Consider the following 11,726-nt stretch of genomic DNA (forward strand, 5'->3'; position numbering starts at 1 on the left):
CAATATCTTCTAGGCTTCAATAAATCCACCTTCTGATGCCAATGATGAATATTTCACTGTTTTCCATCTTTTTTTATATTCTTAGATATTAAAATGGTTTTAACAAAAAAAATCTTAAGAAAAATAGAAGTTCTTACACGTATGGAGACATATGGAAGTGTCAAATAGTGAAGGTAGAGATAATTTTCATTGTTGAAGGAATGATGATGAAAATCGAATCTCTTCAAATAATTTAAAATGCTCAACAAGATTTGTTTGTGTGTGCGTGAGTCAAAAATTAATTTAGTACCTGTAGTGAATGGAATTAAATGCATCTTTATGCAAAAGTTTTTACTCCAAATATAAAATGTGACATACCAGAAGCAACGACACATTGAACAGTTGGTAAAATATATATATATATATATATATATATATATATATATATATATATATGTATGTATGTATATTGAAATTTGTATGAAAAGCAATACACACATAAAAGTCTTTTTTCCTTCTTTAAAGGTGCTTAATCCTTGCAAAATATGACAAAGATGTTCATATTATTCATCGTATTTATACTTGGTCTTGTTATGTTTGATGTTGTTCATGTTATTTTTACATTAAAGAACCAATTAATAATTATTATTAAAAAGTCTTTTGAGTGGTATTAATTAAATTAGGAGGTTTCAAATGCATAATAATCAAGGAAATCAAATTCGGGGGTTTCAAATGCATAAGAATCAAGAAAAAATGCTTCTTTTATAAGTATGTATGATTTTCGTGACCAGATTGCGGATCAATTGTGGTCAATTTAAATTTGTAGGATTTTATTTGGATTTTAGTATGATTTTGTGGATTTAAACATATTTATGTTTGATTTGGATTTGTGTTTAATTTTGATTTATGCTAAATTTGGATTTTATATGGTGTTTATATTTTTTTAATACGTTTTTAAGAAATATATTATGTTATTTAAAAAGAACGGTACAAGTAACATGAGAGCGTAGAGCCACATATTTATAGTAGTTTAATTTTCAAAAACAACCATCTATAGTTACTTAAATGACCTTATAGTTATTTAAACGACCAAACTCTCATTTATAATACTATTTTAAATATATTTAACGATATTTGTACAAAATAATGTCAAAAATATTCAATATAAGTATTATAATGACTGCATTATCGATACCTGTAACATCCTAAAAATTTCAACAAATTTAAACCTTTCAAAAAACGATCCATTTATTAATAAAAGTGTTTACAAACCATTATTTCCAAAACATTAATTAATATCAGAGTCTTCCAGGATCCAATCTGCTGTAAACCAAGGATGTGTACGGTTACACCTTCTACTTGCCACGGTCCACTGAAGTACCTGAAACTATAAACCAAAACTATAAGCACGAAGCTTAGTAAGTTCCCCCAAAGTACCACCACATGAAAAGATGGCATATACCAACAAATAGCATGCATACAGGGCCTTCAGCATGACTGGAACGCCCTACCGACCTTCAGTCTATCTGGGACACCCAAGTTCTGTTAGCCTTCAGCACCAAGCAAGACCACCTCAACCCAACCACACATACACCGTGTCGACAAACATATATAAATCTAAAACACATATAAGCCTAGTAAACTATAACAACATATCGATATAAACATTATCGGGTTTGTTGACCGACAACACGAAGTAGTACGGTCTTAACCCACCAACACCACAACAACATATACACAACTAAACATATCACCAAACAATCAGGCATATCTTACATATAACTAAGCATATCATCATCCTATGTGCCAGGATACAGATCTAACAGATCACTACACCTCAAAGGGACCTCAAGGATCAATAAAGTTGCCAACTTTATGGAATCCATTCATTCAAACTCTCCCAGACATTGAAAAAGATGCATAAAATTCTAGATCTAGAAGTGTAACACATAAGGATTGGAACTTGAGGACTTCCAGTGGTCCAAAATATGCCTACAAGGTGGTGAGGGGACTTGCTTGTTGGATCCTGCTCAAGGGACACCTTCTTCTCCTTCAATATCATCAAAACCACCACAAAGCTTCAATAACTCAAAAATGGAGGCCATTGTTTGATCTAGGTTGAGAGGAAGTGAGGGAGGATGGGGGTGAGCAAACCACAACCATCACATCCATTAAATAGGGGTATAAACCCCAAAAGATCAGGGTTAGCATAAAATAGCTACCAAACTGTGGCCATAACCTTGCCACATCATGGCGTACATCAAAATGTACTTTCTCAATGAGTGAGGCCACACCGTGGTGCCTTTCCCAACCACTATGTGGCTAACCAAAACTTCATATCTAAGTATTTAATTTCTAAAAACATAAAGAATCTATATAATTGGAACTAGTGTTACAATCTTTGTTTGGCATTAGGTAAAATGGGTTAGTTATTTTGTTGCTGAAGTAACTGTTGAGTAGTTCAGGCGAGTCTTCTCACTATACTATGTAGGATGATAGTTTTCTTTGTGACTCTTGCATGAAATACCAATATTTGTCCTTGATAATTGTATGGAAGGCTAATATCTGACCCTGACACTTGTACAAGTAAAGACTAAGATTTGACCCATGGTAGAAAGGGATTGTAAGATTATGATTTGACCCATAACATTCACTTGGGGTTGAAATAGACTTGTAATGTTTTGTATGATATGTGGTATTTCGAGGAAACTCACTAATATTTGTGCTTACGGCTTCATGTTTAAATATTTTCAGGTACTTATGGTTCCAAAAGGAAGGACCCGACCTGATCGCACTGCATCACATGGAGTTTTATTCTGCATTATCGATATATGATTTTACTCTGATGTTTGAGAACATATTATACTTAGATTTAAACCCCGTTTATTTTCGGGACCGGGGTCGAGAGTTGGCATTTCCGTCCCGTACTCGCGCGGGGGACCCGTTTGTACATTTATGTAAAAAATATACATTTAATATAAAATATATATACAAAATAGATTTTCTAATTTTAGGTTTAGTTTAGGCTTTCCTTTCCCGTTTTCAATTAATAGAAATTGAGATGTAGCGAATTGATCATATATTTTTGGACATGTAAGTATTTTATATTTGTAATGTTGGATTTGTCGTATTTTATATTTGTAAGATTGTTGGAATTGTCGTTTTGTAATGTTGGATTCATAATGTTAGATTTTTAATTTTTTACTTTCTAAAAGATTAGGTTTTAAGTTTTTAAGATATTAAAAATAGTTTTTTTAACCTAAAATAGTTTTAAGCTTATAAACCGTGGGCCGTGGGAACCGGGGCAGGACCGAGGGCGATGGAGGTAATTGGGGGCGGGACCGGGGGTTATTTAAACGGGGGATCCGGGGGTGAGCGCAACAACTGATTTCGGGAGCGGGGGCGAGGACAATTATTTTCACTCCCGTTTGATCCCGTTGACATCCCTATTGGTTTTGGTGATTGAAAAATTAAATTATTACTTAGTATTTATGAGACATTACATATATGAGATATCTTGCCAAAAGTATTGAACATGTATGTTCATATTGGAAAGGGTGTAAACCTAAAGCATCAAACACGTAGGGTTACGAGAGAGTAGGGGTGGAACACAATCATAAGAACAAGGGGCCGAAATAAAATTGAATGAACACGAAATTTTTGACCTATTTGTTTCAAAACAATATGATTTTTGAGTTTGAAATATAGATTTGCATGTTTTATATTAAAAATCCATTAGTTGGATTTTATTTCTTATTGACATACAACATTGATAAAACAAAATAACAATAAACAAATATATTAAAAAAAAACTATTTTTTGACAAAAACAAAAGTTGTTTTATTTAGTATAATGGTTATTTCACTCCTTTGTATTTTTAAAATTCGTAAATTATTTGTATACATATTTTTGTGTTTCCATATTTGTTTTATTATTATTATTATTATTATTATTATTATTATTATTATTATTTATCTTTGTCTAATGTTTAAGATGTTTTACAAGAAGTGCAAGTATTTCATTAGCAAATAAGAAAAAATATTGTTTAAACAGTAAAGTAATATTTATTAAAAAAAATTAAATAATATAGTAAATTATTGAAATCATCATTATGGTTTGGTTAAAATTACATATTTGGTCCCTAATTTTTATTTTGTACTCGGATCGTCTCTATGATTTGATTTTGTTGCATTTTGCGTCCCTATTGTTTGGTCAAAATTGCATATTTGATCCCTATCTTTATATATGTAAGGGACGAAAAACGCAACAAAATCAAATCATAAGGACGATCCAAGTACAAAAGAAAAATTAGAAACCAAACATACAATTTTAACCAAACCATAGAAACGATTTCAGTAATTTACTCTAAATAATACTTGTGAGCTTTTAGAGTATAGTATTAGTCTACGTCCAAACCTATTATATCTCGATACTATCACTTTTCCTATATTAGTTTGAAATTCGTGTGATAAATAAAGAAAGGGAGATTAAAAAAAAGAGTATCGTGTGTGTGTGTATATATATATATATATATATATATATATATATATATATATATATATATATATATATATATATATATATATATATATATATATATATATATACTAATAAAAAAGTAGTTCTTTTGCAATGTGTCATCATATTATACCTTTTAATTAATGTGTTGCCACTTGTTAATATATTAGTTCTTCATTTTTTTATTTTTTAGACCTCCTCATTAATGTGATGTTATTTGTCAATGTATTTATTCTCTATTTTTATTTTAATTTAAAATTTAAATTTTATATTAATGTTTTCATTAATTCACAAATAATAAATGTCTAATATATATTAAAATTTAATTTTACATATTTATTTGAATCAACGATTATAATTTCACATAACTAAAAAAATATCTCTTAAATTAATAATTTATTTAAAATAATTGATTAATAATTTTGAATATTACTATAAAAGTTTAATTAATTTTATAACCGTGGTTCCTACGAGTTATAAAGTTATATATATATATATATATATATATATATATATATATATATATATATATATATAGTTTAGTAAGTTTACTCCGACGGTAAGGAGATTGAAGAGGGGAGCGGTAGCTAACGAAAGTCAGAGGTGCCGTTCGGACACATGGCGAATGCGAGACGACAACCAACGGAAAGGAAAGAGAAATCCTACAGAAGTTGCGAACGGTGCAGCGACCGATGGAGAATAACGACCACCAGTGAATGAGGTAGGAAGTTATGGGACGACACGTTCCTTTTTCCGACTGTCGGAATAATTTTTTCAAAGTTTATTGTTTACTTTCTGTAATTGCAAATGTCGATTTAAAAGAGTAGTAACTTTCATTATTCATTACGCTTTTGTATTTTTAATAAAATTTTCAAGAAATATAGTTTCTTAGTTTACTTGGTCTCCTAATGAAATAAGATTTGCTTTGATTTTTTGAGTGGTTTTATGGAATTTTGGTTGATTAGTTACATAATTTCTTATTTAATTACCAAAATTTAGGAACTAAAACTCAAAACATGGGGGCCAAATTAACGAATTTAATAAATATTTGATTTGTTTAACAAATAAACTATGTATTTACATGCATTAAATCTTAAAAGCAATGGGTCCATGATGTGTGAGAGAGAGAGAGAGAGAGAGAGAGAGAGAGAGAGAGAGAGAGAGAGAGAGAGAGAGAGAGAGAGAGAGAGAGAGAGAGAGAGAGAGAGAGAGAGAGAGAGAGAGAGATGTCACGTAGTGGTAATAACCATATGTGAGAGAAAACCATCGAAGAACGGTGTTTAATGATACGTGGGTAAGGATCGGTTACGTTTTAATCAACAGTGGTAACTTGTTAGATGTTTCAAACCCCTTCATTTGTTTTTAGAGTTCGACATTCTCTCGAGAATTTGCTAATGCATGATTGAACAGTTGTATTGCAACATTTTCCCTCTTCGATACGTTATGAAGATTTTGTTATATGTCATTAAGAATGTGTCCCGTGCTAGAAGGACCGAATACGTGTCCATACCTAGAATGTTACATGGTTATACCAAGGATATTAATATTCCAATACTGTGTAATAAAATTCTATGTAGAAAGGTAGATTATTCTTGGTGTAAGCTTAACTAAAATTTGGTATTAACACTTTAATATAACATATGGTTGCATAAACAAATTTTAAATCGGAAGCTTTATAAACCCTAATTTTTTTTACAAACTTTTAGATAATGACGAAAAACAAAAAACGTTTTTGAATCCCCCTTTGTCTGCATAATTTTTCCTTGAAAAGTGTAAGATGAGAAAGAGAGAATATTTTTTGTTTATCAATACAGTTTCCCTCGTTATAGATTGCTAAAATACCAATATGCCCCTCTATCCATTGTTACTTGGTTTTTCGTTCTTATCTTTGTTCAATTACAATAATGGTGTGGATAAATATGGAACATTGATTAATTAATGGTTATATATTAGGTGTGAGACTCATGTAATACACGAGTTTTTTTATTTTTTTATTTTTATTTTTTAATTTTTTTTAATAATTAATATATTTTGTTAAGAATTACATGCTTAATAATTTACAAAACTGAATTTGGAAAGAATATCAATATTAATTGTGAATAAACCAATTTTTGCAATGTTTCTGCAAATTATCATGCATTTTAAAAGGGTTTAGCTAAAAATTATGTTTTTCAAGTAGAAATATTGATTTGAGTTTAAATTGAATTTAATACATTAACTGACAAATTATGTGAGAATTTATGGAGACATTTAAGTTTTCTTATTTTCTTTATTATATGTTTAGATTTAATAACAAGGCCAAAAAAACACAATTTGCAAAGAGCGTGTTTAGCAAAAGTAGCTGTTAACTGGAATCGGGTAGCTGGTAGTAGATAGCAGGTAGCAGGTAATGTGTAGCGGGTAGCTGGTAGCAGGAAGGTGTAAATTTTATTTGTTATATCATATACGAGTGTTTGACAAAAATAATTGGAAACTTTTGAAATATATGAAATTACATAAAAGAACAATTGATTAAAAATAAATAAATCTATAAATATAATTTTAAGGGTAATTATGGAAATTTATTTTAAAAAATCAGTAGCGTTTTGTTAAAAGCTACATGAAGTACCTTTTATATTTTGAGCGTTTTGTTTAAATTAAAAGCTAAACGCTTGTGCTATCAAACGAAACTTTTTGTTTAAACTAGAGTGTTTTGTTAAAAGCTAAAAGATAGAAACTCCCAAACACTTCCAAAAGCTTCATACCAAACACACACTAAATAGATTAAATGAAATTAAAAAAATTAAAGAAATACCATGTTGGATATTAAATTAGATATATGGCAAAAAAAAAAAAAAAAAAAAAAAAAAGAGGATAAAAGAGACAATTCGACTGTAAACGAAAATTTGATTTCAAATTGGGAAAATGACTGTTGAGGGTAATTAACTTTTACGTTTGTACTCATTTGATCTCTTTCCTTTTTTTTGTATTCAATATACCATCGAACTTGTTGTTTGCGTTCATCATAACCCTTTTGACCGACTTTTGACCTGTGATTGCCGATCAAAGGGTTATGGTGAACACAAACAACAAGTTCGATGGTATATTGAATTCAAAAAAAGGAAAGGGACCAAATGAGAACAAATGCAACAGTTGGTTACCCTCCTGATTCATTTTCCCTTTACTCATTTACAGCAAATCTCACGTCATCCCCTACTGATATTAATGACTTTATGAGATTCATTATTGCTTCTCTTCAAAACATATCCCACGAAAAAACATTATTCATACATGTACAACTTTATAATGCACTTGACTATTTATTAGGGAAATCTTGACTAATCAGACGCATTTCATGACTACATTTACATTTCCAATCAAATGATTTATCGTATCATGGATTGTAGACAACTCTACAAACGAGTGGAATCACAAGTGCTGTGATTTATGAGTTTACTTAGCTTTAAGATCGAATTCATGGGATAAGATACAACATCAATATATACAATATCATGCTGCTTTTGTAGACACATCACCATAATATACCTTGAGGTAAACATTTATGCTGATAAATATACCTCTGATACACAGTCATATCCTTTTGCAGAGAGATGTTGACAGCTAACCACAATAAGCATAACGTAGACCATGTTTTAACAAGGTTACCCATTTGAAACGCTCTTCATATACGTTATAGCCAAAGAAGTTTGCAATCTTTGATAATTTTGCAAATTTAATTTCATTTAATTTTTCGGGGAAAATGACTCAGGAGGGTAACCAACCGTTAAGTTCTTTATCATTTGGTCCCTTTTTTTTGTACTCAATATACCATCGAACTTGTTCTTTGTGTTCAACATAACCCTTTGACCGACTATCACAGGTTAAAAGCCGGTCAAAAGGGTTATGGTGAACGCAAACAACAAGTTCAATGATATATTGAATACAAAAAAAAAAGGAAAGGGACCAAATGAGTACAAACACAAAAGTTAATTACCTTAAGAGTCATTTTCCCTTTCAAATTTTAGCAAACGGCATTGTTGCGTCAACTAAGCGCCAGAAATATTTTTCCCCAAATCGTAGCGAAGCCACCCACGTAGCCCAAGAACACCGACATCCACCGGCAGCTCACACCAACGCCACCATTGTCGCCGACCAGGTACGATCCTCTTCCTCTTCTCTCTTCCTCTCTCTCTCTCTCTCATCTTCCTTATCGTCTGTCTCTCTGGTGACTCCGTCGCCGCCGCCCTCTAACCCGTGCACCCTATCTTCCATCGTTAATCAAATTGGGAGGAGCCGCACCACCAGCAGTCTGACCTTCCTTCACTTCTCTCCTTCCACTGATCTCCTGCCCCTCCCTCCCTTTAGTGCCATTTGCGAACCAAACACACCTCCTTTCCAACTTCGCCGCAGTACCCTCCCTCTCGCCTCTATCTGACGCCGTAAAAACCATGCATCTTGGAAAGCCCTAGTTCAAAACCCGATTTCGACACTGAACCACTACCGCCCCCTCTTCTACTCACTCACCCTGCGTTCTAAACCCTAGTTTTATGTTCTTGTGTCTAACCTAGCTTTTTTCCTGGTTGAATCATAAGATTTCGTTGCACAAATGCATACATACATATATACTTATTCTATTTATTTATTTGTTTGCTTTAGATCAGTTTTTTGTGTTTTGTAGATGCAGGGAACTTAGTTGATTTTTCTAAAAAGTCAAATTTTGCTCAGACACTTACCAGTAAGTATAGCTGTTTATACCTTTTAAAGTATAAGTAGTGGTCTATGGAGTGTTTGCTACTATTAAAACAAAATTTTGGTTTTGACATGATGTTTCTTATTCTCGTATGCTACTATGAAAAGAAAGGCAGTCGAATTAGGTGAAGTTGCTAATGTGGACCAAAGGGTTGAAGCTATGGTTGAAAGAATGCTCATCAGGTAAAGCTCTTGAACTTAATAAGCTTTTTAAATCATACGCATGTCCTATTAGGGTCAGATTTCGGGTTGGATGAATCTTGTTTATTCGGGATTCGTTATATATCGATTGCTTATGTTTTTGGGAGAGCTGGATGATGTTTCTATCCTCTTAGAAACACATTTATGACCGGAGAGTCGTGATGGTTCAATGATTGGGTATCAGCTTGCTTTTGATGTTGTATAGATTGAGAATGAGAGTTTTTTGTCACGTGTGCATGATCGACTCCCGGATCCCAATGTAGTAGGTGAGGGAGGAGATATATACTGAAAGGCATGCAATCATCAAAATGATTTTGTCTGGGAATATTTCAAATGGGTTGACCCGACTTTTCTTACACTACCGTTCCAAGTAAGTAACCAATTTTTTTTTCTAATTATGAAATAGTTTTTGTTAACAAACAGGGCGGATCCATATATCATCAACAGAGTAGTCCGGCCAGTGGCCGTGAAAAGTTGTGTTTGTCATGGTGCACGCATCTATGCGCATGCATGTATTTCTTTGGATAAATATTTAGAAGAAAATCAGGTGGACAGTGTTATGTACATAACAATAACATACATGGTTTGCATGATTATTTAATTTCACCAAAATATTGTTTTCGTTGCTATTGTTCTATTAGGAATGGCTGGGCATGGCAAAAAGGTGGGCAGAATTCAGCGCAGTTGCTGGGCTTGGTGTCATTTATAAGGGCAACTTAGAGAAAGTACAATCTTTAATGGATAGAGCTAGTAACGGTTTGGTTGGGCCTCCTTATGTCCAAGGTGGTGCCCTATATGCTCTCGGGTTTTCTTAACACAAATGATGATGGAAAAACCAAAGGATTCATAATGGATATCCTTAAAGAATCAGAGATCGAGGTTTGTATTTTCATCACTACTTGTAACAAATCAAAATAACACCTTATGCTAAACCTTGTTTGGTGCATGTTGTCTGACATGGAACTTGTCTTGGTTTAGGCTTGGTACCACTAGGAAGTGCAAATGATGATACATACGATGAGATATTGGATGTTGCCTTCTGTGTAAGTGTAGGCGGTGATGGTATCGGTGTTGCTAATTCAGGGTTTGTTGCCGGCATCAGTCTTAGATTGGTAAATGCTGAAATTTTAAGTGAGAGGACATACGTTATCCGCTTTTCATGTTGTGTTTCACGTGTACGTGCAACCATCTCGTATGTCCTCTCACTTAAAATTCTAGTATTTACCAATCCAATACTGATGCTGGTAGCAAGCCTTAAATCAGCAACACCTGTACCATCACCGCCTACACTTACAAAGGAGACAACACCTAATATCTCATCGTATGTATCATCATCAGCACTTTCTAGTACTAGCAAGCCTAAACCAAGACAAGCTCCATGCCAGACAACCTGCACCAAACAAGGTTTAGCATACGGAATTACTTTGATTTGTTGCAAGTAAGTAGTGATGGGAAATATAAACCTCGATTTCTGATTCTTTAAGGATATCTATTATGAATCCTTTGGTTTTTTCATCATCATTTGTGTTAAGAAACCCTAGAGCATATAGGGCACCACTTTGGACATAAGGAGGCCCAACCAAACTCTTAACAACTATGTCCATTAAAGATTGTAATTTCTCTGAGTTGCCCTAATAAATGACACCAAGCCCAGCAACCGTGTTGAATTCTGCTCACCTTTTTGCCACGCCCAGCCATTTCTAACATAACAATAGCAACAACAATCTTTTGGTGAAATTAATTAATCATGCAAACCATGTATGTTATTGTTCTGTACATAAAACTATCTACCTGGTTTTCTGCAAAATAGCCATCCAAAGAAGTATCTGCATGCGTATAGATGCTTGCACCATGTCAAGCACGATTTTTCATAGCCACTGACCAGACTATTCTTTTGATGATGTATGGATTTGCCCTGTTTGTTAACAAAAACTTTTCCATAATTAGAAAAAAAAAGTTTGTTACTTACTTTGAATCGTGGTGTAAGAAAAGTCGGGTCAACCCATTTGAAATATTCCCAGACAAAATCATTTTGATTATTGCATGCTTTTCACAACATATATCCTCACCTACTACATTTGGATCCGAGAGCTGATCATGCACAAGTGACAAAAAAAACTCTCAATCTCTACAACATCAAAAGCAAGTTGATACCCAATCATTAAATCATCACGGGTCGTAAATGTGTTTCTAAGAGGGTAGAAACATCATCCGGATTTTCCAAAAACATAAGTAATCGACATATAGCAAACAAATCGCTAGGCTCCGTATCCCGATATAGCTCAAGAAGAAGATGTAGA

The sequence above is a fragment of the Lactuca saligna genome, chromosome 3 (genome assembly GCF_052625555.1).
Source record: "Lactuca saligna cultivar CGN05327 chromosome 3, ASM5262555v1, whole genome shotgun sequence".
NCBI classification, from domain to species: Eukaryota; Viridiplantae; Streptophyta; class Magnoliopsida; order Asterales; family Asteraceae; genus Lactuca; species Lactuca saligna.